Source organism: Scyliorhinus torazame, chromosome 5 (genome assembly GCF_047496885.1).
Source record: "Scyliorhinus torazame isolate Kashiwa2021f chromosome 5, sScyTor2.1, whole genome shotgun sequence".
Classification (NCBI taxonomy): Eukaryota; Metazoa; Chordata; class Chondrichthyes; order Carcharhiniformes; family Scyliorhinidae; genus Scyliorhinus; species Scyliorhinus torazame.
Window position 1 is genome coordinate 110,384,711 of NC_092711.1, and position 17,249 is coordinate 110,401,959.

Below are 17,249 nucleotides of genomic sequence, written 5' to 3' on the forward strand. Positions count from 1 at the left end.
AGAGAGGGCGGGGCCAGTTTGGATAGAAAGCGCAGGCTTTTTCCCGCGCTAGGGAAGGAAGGGGGCGGGGCCGGGGGAAGGGCAGTGCTGGAGAGGAGCGCCTGCTGATTACCAGGGGGAGGTGGAGGGATTCTCACACTGGGAGGTCGATGGAATGGCGGGAGAGGCCGGGGTCAGCAGGAGTCAGCTGACTTACGGGTGTGCCATGGGGGGAGCAATACAGCTAGAGGATGATCTAGCTGGGGGGAGGGGGGGGGGAAGGGGGGAACTGGGTTGCTGCTGCATTGGCCAAAGGGGACCTGGAGTTAAGAGAGAGAGTCGGGGGGTGGGGGGGGGGGTCCGCCTCCTGGGGGAATGGAGGGTGCGGGAAGGGCGGGCGCGTGGCTGGCCTAAAAAGGGTGATGGCTAGTTGGCGGGGGTGAGAAGCCCCCTGATCCGGCTGATAACTTGGATTGTGAGAGGCCTGAACGGGCTGGTCAAGAGGGCCCGGGTGTTCGCGCAGCTAAAGGGACTCAAGGCAGATGTGGTTATGCTCCAGGAGACGCATTTGAAGGTGACAGATCAGGTTAGGCCGAGAAAGGGGTGGGTGGGGCAGGCCTTTCACTCGGGGTTAGACGCGAAGAATAGAGGGGTGGCGATTTTGGTGGGGAAGCGGGTGTCGTTTGATACGCTGAACATTGTGGCAGAAATGGAGGTCGGTACGTGATGGTGAATGGTAGGTTGCAGGGGGTACGGGTGGTACTAGTGAATGTATATGCCCCGAATTGGGATGATGCCGGATTTATGAAGCGCATGTTGGGTCGGATTCCGGATCTGGCGGCAGGGAGCCTAATAATGGGGGGGGGGACTTCAACACTGTGCTGGACCCAGCACTGGACTGTTCTAGGTCCAGGACGGGTAAGAGGCCGGCTGCGGCCAAGGTGCTCAGGGGGTTTATGGACCAGATGGGGGGAGTGGACCCATGGAGGTTTGCCAGGCCGGGGGCCAGGGAATTTTCCTTCTTTTCCCATGTCCATAAAGCCTACTCCCGGATATTTTTCATCATGAGTAGGGCGCTAATCCCGAGAGTGGAGGGCACGGAATGTTCGGCCATAGCTATTTCTGACCATGCCCCGCATTGTGTGAAGCTGGAGTTGGGGGAGGAGAGGGACCAGTGCCTGCTGTGGCGTCTGGATATGGGGCTGTTGGCGGATGAGGAGGTGTGCGGGCGGATCCGGGGGTGTATTGAAAGATATTTAGAGGCCAATGACAATGGTGCAGGTGGGGGTAGTCTGGGAGGCATTGAAGGCGGTGGTCAAGGGAGAGCTAATCTCCATTAGGTCCCATAGGGAGAAGAGAGAGAGGAGAGAGAGAGAGAGACTGATGGGGGAGATATTAAGGGTGGACAGGAGCTATGCAGAGGCCCCCGCGGAGGTGCTACTTAGGGAGCGACGGAGCCTCCAGACGGAATTCGACTTGATGACTACCGAGAAAGCAGAGGTGCAGTGGAGGAAAGCGCAAGGGGCGGTGTATGAGTATCGGGAGAAGGCGAGTTGGATGCTGGCACATCAGCTCCGTAAGCGGGAGGCAGCGAGGGAGATTGGTGGACTTAGGGATAAAGGGGGAACACGGTGCGGAGGGCGGTGGGAATAAACGGGACGTTCAGGGACTTCTATGAGGAGCTGTATAGGTCTGAGCCCCCGACGGGGAGGGAGGGATGCGCTGATTTTTAGATCGGCTGTGGTTCCCGAGGGTGGAGGAGGAGCAGGCGGTTGTGCTGGGGGAACCGATTGGGCTGGAGGAGCTGGTTAAAGGATCGGGGAGCATGCAGGCGGGAAAGGCCCCGGGGCCGGATGGGTTCCCGGTTGAATTCCAGCGGAAGTGCATGGACCTGTTGGGCCCGCTGCTAGTGAGGACTTTCAATGAGACGAGGGAGGAGGGGACCCTGCCCCCGACAATGTCCAGGGCGCTGATCTCGTTGATCTTGAAGCGGGACAAGGACCCATTGCAGTGTGGGTCATATAGGCCGATCTCGCTCCTCAATGTCGACGCAAGGTTTTTGGCGAAGGTGCTGGCCACGAGAATTGAGGACTGTGTCCCGGGGGTGATTCACGAGGTCCAGACGGGATTTGTGAAGGGTAGGCAGCTGAACATCAATGTGCAGAGGCTGCTTAATGTAATTATGATGCCTTCGGTGGAGGGGGAAGCGGAGGTAGTGGCAGCTATGGACGCGGAGAAGGCCTTCGACAGGGTGGAGTGGGAGTATCTTTGGGAAGTGCTGCGGAGGTTTGGGTTCGGGGAGGGGTTCATAAGTTGGGTTTAGGCTACTTTATAAAGCCTCGGTGGCGAGTGTGGCTACGAACCGGCGGAGGGCGGAGTACTTTCGGCTGTACCGGCTGGCACCGGGCAGGAATTAAAAGAATGGGGGACATGTTTATAGATGGGAAGTTCGCGAGCCTTGGGGCGCTGGAGGAGAAATTTAGGCTGCCCCCCGGAAATGCCTTCAGGTATGTGCAGGTGAGGGCATTTGAGAGACGGCAGGTGAGGGAATTCCGGCTGCTTCCAGCATGAAGGATTCAAGACAGGGTGATTTCGGGTGTATGGGTTGGAGAAGGCAAGGTCTCGGCGATCTATCAGGAAATGCAGGAAGAGGAGGAGGCCTCGGTGGAGGAACTAAAAGGCAAGTGGGAGGAGGAGATCAGGGAGGATAGATGAGGGTCTGTGGGTTGATGCTCTGAGCAGGGTTAACTCTTCCTCCTTGTGCGCCAGGCTCAGCCTGATACAGTTCAAAGTTTCAAAGTTCTTCACAGAGCGCATATGACAGGGGCGAGGTTGAGTAGGTTTTTTGTGTGTTTATTATTGTTTCATGGGGGGGGGGGGGTTGTATTTTGGGGAAATCCTTTGCACAATTTGGGCGTACGGTGTTTTTCTTGTTTGTTTTTCTTTTCTCTTTCTGTAAGGAGCGGGGGGTTTGTTGAAAATCTGTTAAAATTGATATTTTAAAAACAAAAAACCTAACTGGCCTCTTTGGGAGGAGAGAGAAGGAGGTAAAGAGGGATTTTGTATATCTACAAGACATATTAAGAGAGGAGTTGGCAAAGCAAATTTAATCTTGAGCTTCATGAACAGTAATATTGATACAGAAACTATGCTTCCAGTGGCACAGTGATTAGCACTACTGCCTCACAGCCCCAGGGACCAGGTTAAATTCCGGTCTTGGTGACTGTGTGGAGTTTGCACTTTCTCCCCGTGTCTACGTGGGTTTCCACCCAGTGCTCAGGTTTCCTCCAACAGTCCAAAGAAGGGAAAGTTAGGTGGATTGGTCTTGATAAATTACCCTTAGTGTCCAGGGATGTGCAGGTTGGGTGGGGCTATGGGGTTACAGGGACAGGGTAGGGGTGTGGGCCGAGGCTTTACCCAAAACTTTAAATCTGTGTCCCGACTGCTTGTACGATCAGTGAATGGAAACAGAGTTTCTTTGTCCACCCAATGGAAACCTGGCGTAATCTTGTGTACCTGAATCAAATCTCCCCTCAACCTCCTTTGCTGGGACCATTCTGGGAAATCTCCTCTGCACCTTCTCCAAGAACCTTCACATCCTTCCTGAAGAGTGGTGACCAGAGCTTTATAAAGATTCATAGAATAGAATTAGAACCATAGAGCAGGCGATTTCCCGAGCCCGTGCTGGGCCGGAGAATCGCCGCAACCGCGCCATGACGCCCTGATGCCGGCGCGCGATTCTCCGAGGTGCGGAGAATTGGCACCATTTGCGCTAGCCGCGGGCCGCTGGAATCGGCGGGGCCACCCGGATGGGCCGAGCGGCCGCCCCGATACGACAGAGACCCGCCAGCGCCATTCACCCCTGGTCACTGCCGGCGGGAACTCTGTGGGAACGCTCCGATTTGGTCTGGCCCGTGGTCGGCGGGCCGGCCTCTCTTCCCCCCCCCCCCCGGGACTACTTTCCGGCACAGCCGGCCCCTGAACTCCGACCCCATGTTGGGTCGGGGCTGGCGCGCGTAAGAAGTTTCTCGCGCATGCACAGGATGGCGCGGCCCAACTGTGCATGCGCAGGATTGAGCTGGCCCAACTGCGCATGCGTGGGATGGTGTGGCGCCCATTTGGCGCTGCGTAACGAGGCTGGAGCGGCGTGAACCACTCCAGTGCCATGCTGGCCCCTTGTGGGGGCCAGAGTAATTCATGCCCGGCCTGTTCGCCCCATCGTGAAACGCGACGGCGTTCACGAAGGCGCGAACACTTGACCTCCATATCGGAGGATCCCCCCCAGAATTCCTACAGTGCAGATGGAGGCTATTCGGCCCATCGAGTCTGCACCGATTCTCTGAAAGGGATTCTCTGAAGCTGGAGAACAGGAAATCGGGTCAGATTTAGACAGTTGGAGTGGGAAAGGGTGGCAGGGAACATTGGGGCTGGATAGAGGGCCAGTGATAGGTGGAGGATGACTAAGATGTCTTGGAAGGAAAGACAAAGGGAATCTAAATGATGATCAAGGCTAAAAAGGTGCTAATAGTGGCGCGGGAAGAGATTAGAATGTGTTAAAGGCAGAACAAAGGTAAGCAGTGTTTCAAAGGACAGTAGGAACAGGGAGCAGGTTGCTCAGGAGCTGTTGGGTGGGGGGTGGGGGGGGGGGGGTTGTTAAGGGAAAACGGATCAATGGAAGAACTTAAAATGTGGTGAAAGGGGAAGAGGGAGTTCAGTCTGAAGTTGTTGAACTGAATGTTAAATCCGCAAGGCAGCTGACGTTTTGAGTCTGGGTGACTCTTTGTCAAAGCTGGAGAACTGGAAATAGGGTCAGATTCAGACTATTGTGGGCGGACAGTGGCTGGGGCGGGGCGGGAGGGGGGCAGGGGATTCGTGGAGAAGTGGGGCTGGATAGATGGCCAGCAATAGGTGGAGAATGACTAAAATGACTTGCCAGAAAGTAAAAGGGAATGTAAATGGGTAATAAAGGCTAAGAACAGTGCTGAGAGAGGCACGTTAAAGAGATTAGAATCTGAACGGCAGAATAAAAGTAAGCAGTGAGTGAATGGAAGACTAGGAACAGGGAGCAGATTGTCCAAGTTGGGCGGGGGGGGGGAGGGGCGGGGGGGGGGAGGGGCGGGGGGGAACAGATCGATGGAAGAAATGAAAATAAGTTGCGAGAAATAAACACGTGGGGAAGGTAGAGGAGAGTAATAAATCACATGGCCTCTCAGCCTAACCATCAGAAGCTGCAGCAAGACACTGCAGTTGAACATAGCACAGGTCCATTGGCTGCTCCGCTGCTGCCTGTTTCTGTAGTGTAGTGGTTATGTTCATCTAACGCCGCGAAAGGTCCTCCATTTAAAACTGGGCAGGAACATTGAATACTTCTCGCTTAGTTTGAGGGAAGTTTGGATAACATGCGTTTGTTTCTGCATGTCACCTGAATCCCATGTATTAGATATATATTTGGTCTCATCTCGGCCTCAAACTTCATTCAGAGAAGGCGGAGGTAGTGAATATTGAAGAAGCAAAGATCAGAAAAAGATGATCCCATTTTGACACAGTTCGGATATTCTCAGTTTGTTCAGTCCACTAGAGAATTTAGTGGATGTATGGATGTAGATTAACATTTTTAATCACCATCTGAAACAGATCTAATAGTAATGTATGCTCACACAGACAGAGACAAATGATACTCTAACTGAATTAGAGGAAATAGCAGAGATTTAACTAAAACACCTTTTTGAAAATCGGGCTTTGTGGTAGAGAAATAGGAAAATCCACTCAGGGAGATGAGGAAATCCAGGCTCAGTGCGGATTTGCTGTCACCCCTCCTTTCATGAACATGAACGGGATTTAGGCTGCAGAATGTATCATACCCAGAACAAAGGGTCAATTATAATAAACTTATCATTCTTTAATCTCCTACCTGTGAAGATATTTGATTGTGTTTAAAAACTGACGTGGCCAATCTCAAATGAACTCAACAGAACTTATATTACCCAGTGACTCGATTTATTTTCTTTGCCAGTCATGTTTGCAATTCAATATTGTATATTTCAGAGAGTCTCAATTTCAGATGTGGACATAAATATCAAATAATATCAAGTTTTGAATAATGCAACAAATACTGAGTAAAATTGTTTGATGTTTTTCGAAGGAAAATAAGAATGATGTTATCACTGAATGAGAGGAAATATTTGCTGGGTGGACATTTCTACATTTCATAATTCATTTGTAAACTAATAAAGTAAACTACTTCAGCAAAGTGATCTCTAGAGGGCTTTGTTAAGCTTCACAAATCCCTCTCTAATAGACAGACTCTGTAAATAGGATGTAGATCAAATTAATTGGATTCTGTTATCAACTCAGAAATAATGACAAGATACACTTTTGTAAATTCAATATGAAACCAATTGCATGAATACATAATGTTTATATCGTAAACTACACCATCTTCATGTCCAAATCTTCTGGTCATTGGACCAGGGGAACGTTCTCATTAAATCAAACTGAGCAAGGATTCTACAGAAACTCCTTTTACAAAAGCAAATTGGAAGAATAATTGGAATAGAGAAACTTCAAGATCACAGAAAAGAGAAGGACATTGAGACGAATCGATTTGCTCTTTTTCAATCTATATTTTTATTCGACTTTTATAATTTTTACAGATAACACAACATATTTTCAAAACACCAGTCCAATGGGCTCATTGCCAATCAGCTGGTTATCACGTTCCCCTCACACACCAAATGTCCCATATTATTATTATTCAAAACATTATTGACGTTACTCATCTAAATTTGCAGATAAGTTGTATCATTGTTATTTGTTGTTCAATAGTTAAACAAATGCATTACCTTACACCCGCAAAGTTCCAAATGGTACCCTGCAAAATCGTAAACTACACCATCTTTATGTCCAAATCTTCTGGTCATTGGACCAGGGGAACGTTCTCATTAAATCAAACTGAGCAAGGATTCTGCAGAAACTCCTTTTTCAAAAGCAAATTGGAAGAATAATTGGAATAGAGAAACTTCAAGATCACAGAATCCCCATTCAGAAACATCTGAATCGCAGTCAGAGTTCACCCGTGTTAGTTGTGAATGGTTTTCTAATGTGCTGTGGCATTTTATGATTCTCATGTCAGATCAATTTCTCCACCAATTGCCTAATTTTCAGTCGAATTGTACTCCCACAATAGAAGGTTCTTCGGTGCAATAAGGACGCACAGTTTACTATTCTCGGTCAGTGCGCTGAGCGCTGTTCCCTGTTTCTGCAGTGCGGTGATTATCATGTTTGCTTTACACACATAAAGGCCCTCGGTTTAAACCCGCACAGAAACATTGTCAAACCCCATTCATTTCCGTGTGTGGAAAAGTTACATGATTGACATTTTCATTATTCATTTACACCCATCCCGAATTGCCCTTGAATTGATGCTGAGTTAATCTGCCGCGTGGAACCCCGGTCCCCAGAGCTCCAGCCTGGTTCTCTGCTTCACTGGTCCAGAGACAATTACATTATTCAACCACCAGCCACTCCCCCAGTGAATCCACTGTCCAATATTACCTGAATATAACAACTTTCAAGCATGTGTCATTTGCTCTGACAGGTACCTCAAAATGCATTCAGGAGAAGCAGAAAATTGCCGGCACACTGAGCAGGAACACAGATGCTCCTATTTTGACTCGGCACAAATATTAACAGTTCGTTCAATGGCGTCAAATGCAACTCAGAGGCTGGGACTCTGCAGCGAGTAACTCACCTCCTAACTCCACAAAACCTGCCGACCATCTACAAGGCACAAGTCAGGAGTGTGATGGGATACTGTCCATTTGCCTGGATGGGTGCAGGAACTCACCAACGGCATCTTAGACAGCGCCTTCCAAGCCCAAGACCCCGGCACCCTGAAAGTTCCCTTCCCAGCCACTCCCCATCCTGACTGGGAAATATATCGGCTGTTCCTTCACTGTCATTGGGACATAATCCTGGAACTCCCTCCCTAACAGCACTGTGGGTGTACCTACACCAATGGACTGCAGCGGTTCAAGAAGCAGCTCAGCACCACCTTCTCAATAGCGAATAGTTGTGGGCGAAATGCTGGAGCAGCCAGCGAGGTTCACATTCCCGAATGGATAAAATGAAACAGACAGAGAGCTGCCTGAATCCACCATCATGGAGTCACCTGGATTAGTGAATGGAGATAAGTGAATGTCCACTCACATAGTCAAGCTTTTCGAAATGTATCGATTTTCTCGGGAACGTATTGATTCCCTGCAGTGTGAGCTCAGCTTCTCAAAGCAAACCCAATGTGAACCAATCCCGCCGTCTGCTCTGAAAGAAATGAACAAAACGTGTTGCTTGGACAATAAGAAACAACATCAAAGGGCTCGTCCGGGATTTGAACCCGGGACCTCTCACATTTTCGTACAACACAAACCCCGAAGCGAGAATCTTACCCCTAGACCAACGAGCCAATAAAAATAAGCTGATTGAACCAAAAGATACTTTCATTGCCATCCACAGCCAATCAGGTATCTGCGGAAAATGCTGGGAAAACTCAGGAAGTCAGGTAGCATTTGTGGACACGGAAACAAAATTCACATTCACCCCCAGGACCTTTCATAGAAACCGGGACGGGTTAGAAATGTAGAAAATTAGAAGCAAGTGAAATCCCGGAGGGAGCAAACAGAACAACAGGAAAGGGCTCTGATTGGGGGCAAGTCGGGAGAGATTAACTGAAAAAGACTTTGCGGTTCTCGGCCTCAGAGTGAAGTTAGCATCGAATCAGAGGATAATTACACCACAGAATGAGGCCATTCGGGCTGCCGTGTCTGTGCCAGCTCCCTGTCAGAACAATGGAAGAAACAAAGAAACAAAAGATGTGTCTGGAGGAGCTGTCAATGGCAGATTGATCAACAACTGCCGCCCGGACACAAAGAACAAGTGGAAACAAGATTCAAACCCAAATCTGCGATGTAAGGGCACACAGAATGGGGGCAGCATTTACAGTGTGAAACTGTTGAACACAATCTGAGTGTGAAAGCTGTATTGAGCCCAGTGGAAAGACGCGCTGCTGTTTCCCGCTGTGCGCTGAGCTTCTTTCAAACTCTGCACATGTGCTGTATCATTCTAGAAAACAGAATATTCAGTATCACAGAAGCTTATTTTATATGTTTGCACGATGGGAATGTGGAATTCGAAACACAAACAGATGAGCCGTGGTCTTAGCGAATAGCAGAACAGGCTGAAGGGACCGAATGGCCGACTTCTGCTTCTATCTCATCTGTTCGTATGTGCTCCCGTGTGTGTATCATTCTATAAAACAGACCATTTACTATCAGAGAATCACATTTCGTATCTTTGCATGATGGGAATGTGGAATTCGAAAGACAAACAGGTCAGCCAGCTTGTTGAATAGAATGCAAGATGATATTTTGAATGCGAGTCTTTGTATCATTGACTGTGTCTATATATATGGTTGTGTAATCCACCTCTTCACTCACCTGAGGAAGGAACAGTGCTCCGAAAGCTAGTGATTCGAAATAAACCTGTTGGACTTTAACCTGGTGTTGTCAGACTTCTTACTGTGCTCACCCCAGTCCAACGCCGGCATCTCCACATCTTATTGAATGGCTTAGCAGCCTGAAGGGGCCGAATGGCCAACTTCTGCTTTTATTTCATCTGTTCGTTTGTTTGAAAACAGAGAGGAACCATTGAGTCAGAATATTGTGGCGGGTATTTGATAAGGAGGAAACATGTGACCATGTCGCCCTCTGGTGGACATGATCGGAACTTTACACCGTTCGGACATTTGATGGACACAGAAAATGAGAGTGTCAGTTCCAGGGGAATAGATGCAGCGGGGGAAACATACACAGAAGCTGCAGTTTGTCCACAAACATCGCCGGCACCGACACCAGTTGAACGGACAGGAAATAAAAGTTAGTTTTATCGGTGTGGTTTGTTGTTCATTGTGCAGCTCAGGGCGGGAAATACCTGCAGACAGAAAGGAGCTGGGAATTTCCAAATTTAAATTCAATCACTTATTGTTTTAGTCCTGGTAAGTATTGTCCAAGCCTGGGCATTCACCAACTACATTTCCCCACAAACAGATGCTGGACACGATCCCAGAAATCCCAGCTCATTCTTTATATTTTTCGGGAATGACTTCCCGCGCTGGGAACAGCATTAGTGTATTTTACATTGCCGCCAATTCCAACCCTGACTCTGATCCAATCCGCCAGAGGGGATCCTGAGAGAATTCCCCCCAGAGTTGTGAAGCACTTTGGGATAAATAGTCTATGTGACGTGTTGGACCAGATGCAACGACGTCATTCCCCTGTGGGCCAGAGGCGCAATGGATAACGCGCCTGCCTACAGATTAGAAGATTTCAGGTTCGACTCCTGGCTCGTGGTCAACTTGTCGATATCAGTTTGCGAAGCCTATGAAAAAATGCATTTTCAGTAACTTTAACCCAATTCAGTTGACTGTTTATTTTATTAGATTTACTTTTGGTAGTCTTTTTGACAAATCCCAGTGTATTCTAAAGGGACAGAAACTGACACAAATCAGATGCCAGAACTGTTGGGGATGCAGGGCTTAGTGAGAGGAGGAACTGAAGGAGATCAATATTGGTAGGATCATACAATCCCTGGAGTGCAGGAGGACACCATTCGGCCCTTCGAGTCTCCACCGACACTTGGAAAGAGCACCCTAACTAGGCCCACCCCCCGTAACCCAGCCATTTCGCATGGCCAATCCACCGAGCCAGCTTTGCCTTTTGAGCCATTTAATTCCTGACTTGTGACTGTTGATGGTGAAGAGGCGGTGGGGGGGGAGGTGGGGGCAAGGGGGTTAATTACTCTCCGCAGGATTCCCAGCCGGTCTTTTAGTGTTAATCAATTTAATAGAATAACAGCGAGATTCCCAGCCTCTGACCTGCATTTGTCGCCATTGAACAAACTGTTAATATTTGTGCCAAGTCAAAATAGGAGCATCTCTGTTCCTGCTCAGTGTGCCGGCAATTTTCAGCACTTCTGCTTCTCCTGAATACATTTCCGGCATAGATGAGAGCAAATGACATTTGCTTTTTAAGATATTATATTCAGGTAATAATCGATAGCGGATTCACTGGGGGAGTAGTTGGTGTTGAGTTGTGTTATTGCGGATTCACTGGGGGAGTGGTTGGTGTTGAGTTGTGTTATTGCGGATTCACTGGGGGAGTAGTTGGTGTTGAGTTGTGTTATTGCGGATTCACTGGGGGAGTGGTTGGTGTTGAGTTGTGTTATTGCGGATTCACTGGGGGAGTGGTTGGTGTTGAGCTGTGTTATTGCGGATTCACTGGGGGACTGGTTGGTGTTGAGTTGTGTTATTGCGGATTCACTGGGGGAGTGGTTGGTGTTGAGTTGTGTTATTGCGGATTCACTGGGGGAGTGGTTGGTGTTGAGTTGTGTTATTGCGGATTCACTGGGGGAGTGGTTGGTGTTGAGTTGTGTTATTGCGGATTCACTGGGGGACTGGTTGGTGTTGAGTTGTGTTATTGCGGATTCACTGGGGGTGTGGTTGGCGTTGAGTTGTGTTATTGCGGATTCACTGGGGGGAGTGGTTGGTGTTGAGTTGTGTTATTGCGGATTCACTGGGGGAGTGGTTGGTGTTGAGTTGTGTTATTGCGGATTCACTGGGGGAGTGGTTGGTGTTGAGTTGTGTTATTGTCACTAAACTGGCAATGCAGAGAATCAGGCTGAAGCTCTGGGGACCGGGCTTCCACACGGCAGATTTACTCAGTTCAAGGGTTATTCGGGATGAGTAACAATGAAAATGTCAATTATGCAACTTTTCCTACACACTTAAACGAATGGGCCTCGACAATGTTTTTACACGTTTTCCAATCCAGGGTTTTTTGAGTGTAAAGTAAACATGACAACCACTACACCACAGAAACAAGCACCGAGTTTGACCCTCTGACCGAGAACAGGAAACCTGCATTCTTGTTGCACTGAAGAACCTTCTTTTGAGGGAGTCCAATTCAGCTGTAAACTTAGACAAGCGGCAGAGAAATTGATTTAAGATTATTAATAGAATCAGAAAATGTCGCAGCACATTAGAAAACCATTCACACTTAACACGTGTGAACTCTCTGACCGATTCCTCCCAGTCCCCATAATGGTGGATTTTGCAGGATATCATATGAAACGCGTGTAAGGTAACGGTTTCCCTTAATGAGTAAACAGAAAACAGCAAGAATACAACTCATCGGCAAATGAGTAACGTCCATAATGTTTCTGCCCGGTTTCGAACCGGGGACCTTTTGCGTGTGAGGCGAACGTGATAACCACTACACTACAGAAACAGCTGGCTGATAGTCGCTTCAATGGCCCTGTGCAGAAAGCTGACACTGTTCTGCCACTCAGTTACACTTTGGAGCCTTTGCTTTTTAGAATTCGGCTGTTCTCATTAGGAATGCTGCAGAGAGACTAATAAATCAATGTAACCATAAAATGACAAAACGCAATAAATGGCACTTCGATCACCTCGACCAGCTTTTCAAAAGAACAATCTTTTGATTAGTCTCAATGTTTTTCTGTTTCAACGGCCTTGAGTTTTCTCCATTTCAGCTGATCGTCCAATTCGCTTTTGAAAAAGCAATTTCTGTCGAATCCATGCCCAGTTTGACTTAATGATCAAGTTTCACTGGACCAGAAGATGTGAACACGGAAATTATGCAGTTTACGATATAAACAACATGTAATCATGCAATTGATTTCATACCAAATTTATGAAGGTGTTTTTTCCTGATCAAGCATCTCTTCATTATTTCTGAGTTGATATACAGAATTTAATTTTATTTGATCTACAGCCTGTTCACACAGTCTGTCTATTAGAGAGGGAAATGATTTTTAGAACTTCACAAAGCCCTGTTGAGACACTTTGCTTAAGTAGTCCACTTTATTTGGTTTCAAATGAATTTTCAAATGGAAAAGCGTTCTCAGGGTGGAATGATTTCTGCTCATTCAGTAATAACATAATTCTCATATTGCTTCAAAAAATGTCAATCAATTTACTCAGCATCTGTTCCGTTACTCAAAACTTAATCTTATCTGACACTTATGTCCTCATTTGAAAGTGAGACTCTGAAATATACAACATTGATTTGCAAACATGACTGACAAAGAAAATATTTCGAGTCACTGGGAAATACAAACCCCATTGTGCTCATGTGAAATTGAGCACAGTCAGCATTGAAATGAAATGGGATAGTTTTACAGGTAGAGATTTGAGAATGATATTTTCATTATATTTGATTCCTTTTTGTTCTGTGTGTGAAACGTTCTGACGCCTTCATCCCATTCGTGTTGAAGAAAGAGGGACGTCACGGGATCTGTACCGAGCCTCGTTTTTCTCATCTCCCCGAGTGGGTTTTCCTATTTCGCTATCATGAAGACAGATTTTTAAAAATTTGATTCTATTAAAATCTCTGCCATTTACTCCAATTCAGTCACAGAATCGCTTGTGTCTGTCTTTATGTGCATGTTTCAGACAGTGGTTAAACCTGCATCTGTCAACCTATTAAATTCTGTTGTGGACTGAATGAACGGCTAATATGTGGACTTTGTCAAAATGCAAAGTTTTATTGGAGCAATTCTATAGTGATAGGTTATACCCATCATGATAGGGGAGGCAGTGGCGTAGTGGGATTGTCGCTGGACATGTAATCCAGAGATGCAGGGTAATCCTCTGGGGTCCTGGGTTCAAATCCCAACATAGCAGATGGTGTAATTTGACTTCAATAAAAATGTGGAATTAAAAGTCTAAAGACAGCCATGAAACCATTGTCGTAGAAACTCATCTGGTTCACTAATGTCCTTCAAGAAAATAAATCTGCCATCCCTACCTGGTCTGGCCTACATGTGACTCCTAGACCCACAGCAATGTGGTTGACTCTCGTGGGCAGCACGGTAGCACAAGTGGATAGCACTGTGGCTTCACAGCGCCAGGGTCCCAGGTTCGATTCCCCGCTGGGTCACTGTCTGTGCGGAGTCTGCACGTTCTCCCCGTGTCTGCGTGGGTTTCCTCCGGGTGCTCCGGTTTCCTCCCACAGTCCAAAGACGTGCAGGTTAGGTGGATTGGCCATGCTAAAAAAATTGCCCGTAGTGTCCATAAGGGTTGGGAGGGGTTATTGGGTTGCGGGGATAGGGTGGAAGTGAGGGATTAATGTGGGTCGGTGCAGACTCGATGGGCCGAATGGCCTCCTTCTGCACTGTATGTTCTATGTAATCTATGTAATCTATGATAGATTGAGCAGGCTAGGGACGTTTCCATTGGAAAAGTGAATGATTGAGGAATATAAACATATAGAAGTGTTTTACAGGGTAGACAATTGGAAGATGTTGTCACTTGTATAAGGATGAAAATAAATATAACTTAGTAATACATCTAATGAGCAATTCTCTTTAACTAGACATTAAAATAGAAAATACTGGAAATACCCAGCATATCTGGCAACATCTGGGGATTGAGAAACAGTTGACCTTTCAGATCTATGCTGATGCAGTGTAGTTCTGATGAAAGATCTTGGACATGAAATGTAAACCATGTCTCCCTCTCCACAGACACTACCAGATCTGCTGAGTATTTCGATTCTGGCTTGGGTCACTGTCTGTGCAGAGTCTGCACGTTCTCCCTGTGTCTGCGTGGGTGTCGACCGAGTGCTCCGGTTTCCTCCCACAAGTCCCGAAAGATGTGCTTGTTAGGTGTATCCAAACAGGCACCGTAGTGTGGCGACTAGGAGATTTTCACATTAACTTCATTGCAGTGTTAATGTAAGCCTACTTGTGACACTAATAAAGATTATTATTAGATTATTATTTTTGTTGTTAATTCAGATTTCCATCATCTGTAGTATTTTTGCTTTTCTTTAACTGACAGTGCTAAGAATGTGGAACTCATTAGTAGAAGGGTTTAAAATCACTGACTGAGCTTCAATCTCAGGTGTAAAATCCCACCACAAAATTCTTTGGATTTGGATTTGTTTATTGTCACGTGTACTGAGGTACAGTGAAAAGTATTTTTCTAAGAGCAGCTGAAACAGATCATTTAGTACATTAAAGAAAATAAAATAAAAAGAAAATACATGAAAGGGCAACACAAGGTCCACAATGTAAATACATAGACACCGGCATCGGGTGAAGCATACAGGAGTAAAGGTTAGTGATAATGTTCATGTTCAATTAGTTTTAAAATAGTAGTACGATTATAAAGTTGTAAAAAGATCTGTTTGGTAGAGCTCACAGAGAGTCGCCACGCTCCGGCGCCATCTTGGGTCCAAAATGAATGTGCCTCCAGGCGAATGTGGAAATGAATTCACTCGGTCATCCTATTTGCTGACATAACAGCTCAGTCACACTGGAGGAAGAATCATAGAACCTACAGTGCAGCAGGAGGCTATTCGAGTCTGCACCAGCCCTTGGAAAGAGCACCCCAGTTAATCCCACGCTTTCACCCTATCCCGGTGACCCACCTAATCTTTTGTACACCAATTTATCACGGCCAATCCACCTAACCTCTACATCTTTGGACTGTGGGAGGAAACCGGAGCACCCGGAGGAAACCCACAGAGACACAGGGAGAAACTGAAATCTTCCCACAGTTATCCGAGGCCGGAATTGAACCCGGGTCTTGGTGCTGTGAAGCAGCAGTGCTAGCCACTATGCCACCGTGCCGCCCATTTAGTATCATTCAGATACTTCACATGCACTTTGGTTGCTGTATCAATTAATTTAATAATGTGACATCTTGGCACGTGGCTCCAATGGAAATCAGATCACAAAGCAACAAATTCGATTGATCAATATTGTGTTTTAATGGTTGGATAAAGACCCAGCATTCGACTTCCGGTTGCGGCGATGACTAGCTAAGCCGCACGTTTCGGCGGCTCCAGCTCCAACGGACCTTCGGGCTCTTTTAAGAGCCCCAACGGGAAATTTTCGCGTGACGAAACCCGGTGTGGGGTGAGTGAATAGGGAGTCCCCCCCCAACGAAAGAGGAAAATATTGGCAGTGGCGGCTGCAGCGCGAGGAATCCTCGACGATAGGGACAGAAAGGGAGAAGACACAAGATGGCGGCGGAGAAAGCCCAGGCGACATGGGGGCCCGAGCAAGACGAATTCTTGAGATGGTGTGTGGAGCTACTAAAGAGGGAGGTGATGACCCCGATGCGACAGGCAATTGAGGGACTCAAGGAGGCACAAAGGACCCAGGAGACAGAGCTCCGCATGGTGGAGCAGAAGGTGACGGATAATGAGGACGAGATCCTGGGCCTGGCGGTCAAAACACAGACGCACGAGGCGCTCCACAAAAAAGTGCATTGAAAGGATTGAGGCCCTAGAAAACAGAGCGCGAAGGAAGAACCTTCGGATACTGGGTCTCCCTGAGGGAGTGGAAGGAGCGGATTGCGGGGCTTATGTAAGCACGATGCTAAGCTCGTTGATGGGAGCTGAGGCCCCTGCGGGCCCCTTAGAGGTGGAGGGGGCCCATCGGATCCCGGCGAGAAGACCAAAAGCGGGAGAACCACCTAGGGCAACAATCGTGCGATTTCACCGCCTTAAAGATAGAGAAGAGGTCCTGAGATGGGCTAAGAAGGTGCGGAGTAGCAGATGGGAGAATGCAGTGGTACGGGTGTACCAGGATTGGAGTGCGGATGTGGCAAGAAGGAGGGCGAGTTTTAACCGAGCCAAGGAGGTGTCACACAAAAAGAAGGTGAAGTTCTGGATGCTGCAGCCGGCACGACTATGGTTCACGTACCAGGAGAGACATCACTATTTCGAAACGGCGGAAGAAGCATGGAACTTTATTAAAGATGAGAAATTGGATCGGAACTGAGGGACTGATACTGTAGGGAATGTTATTGTCGATGTAAATAGAGAAGTAAATTGGGAAGGGGGGAGACACTAAGAAATGTGGGCGCCGGTGAGGGGGGGGGAAAGAAGGGACATAGGCGGAGAATGAGGAATGGGAGTGGGAGGGGAAAGGGAGCTGCGCCACAAAAGGCTGGTCAGATATAGGGATGTTCCCGCGCCAGAAAGATAATGGCGGGAAGACAGGTGCAAGGCAGATGGGAGATCCCCACACGGGGGGGTCAAGGAGGGAGCAGGAGTAGCCGGGGTCAGTTGAAGTCAGCTGACTTGCGGAGGTAATATGGGGGGAGCAATCACGCTAGAAGGGGATCTAGCGGGGGAGGGGGGGAGGGGGGAGGGGGGGGATAACTGGGTTGCTGCTGCGGAAAT

The 17,249-nt window shown here is 47.7% G+C and overlaps 2 non-coding genes across 2 annotated transcripts; both read right to left on the bottom strand.

Moving 5' to 3' along the window:
• Nucleotides 1-8,350: 8,350 nt before the first annotated feature.
• On the bottom strand, nucleotides 8,351-8,440 carry trnap-cgg (transfer RNA proline (anticodon CGG)). The gene is given in 2 exon segments: nucleotides 8,351-8,386; nucleotides 8,405-8,440. It is a non-coding gene; the product is annotated as a tRNA-Pro (tRNA).
• A 3,804-nt stretch (nucleotides 8,441-12,244) lies between these two features.
• On the bottom strand, nucleotides 12,245-12,317 carry trnav-cac (transfer RNA valine (anticodon CAC)). Its single transcript has one exon. It is a non-coding gene; the product is annotated as a tRNA-Val (tRNA).
• Nucleotides 12,318-17,249: the final 4,932 nt, after the last annotated feature.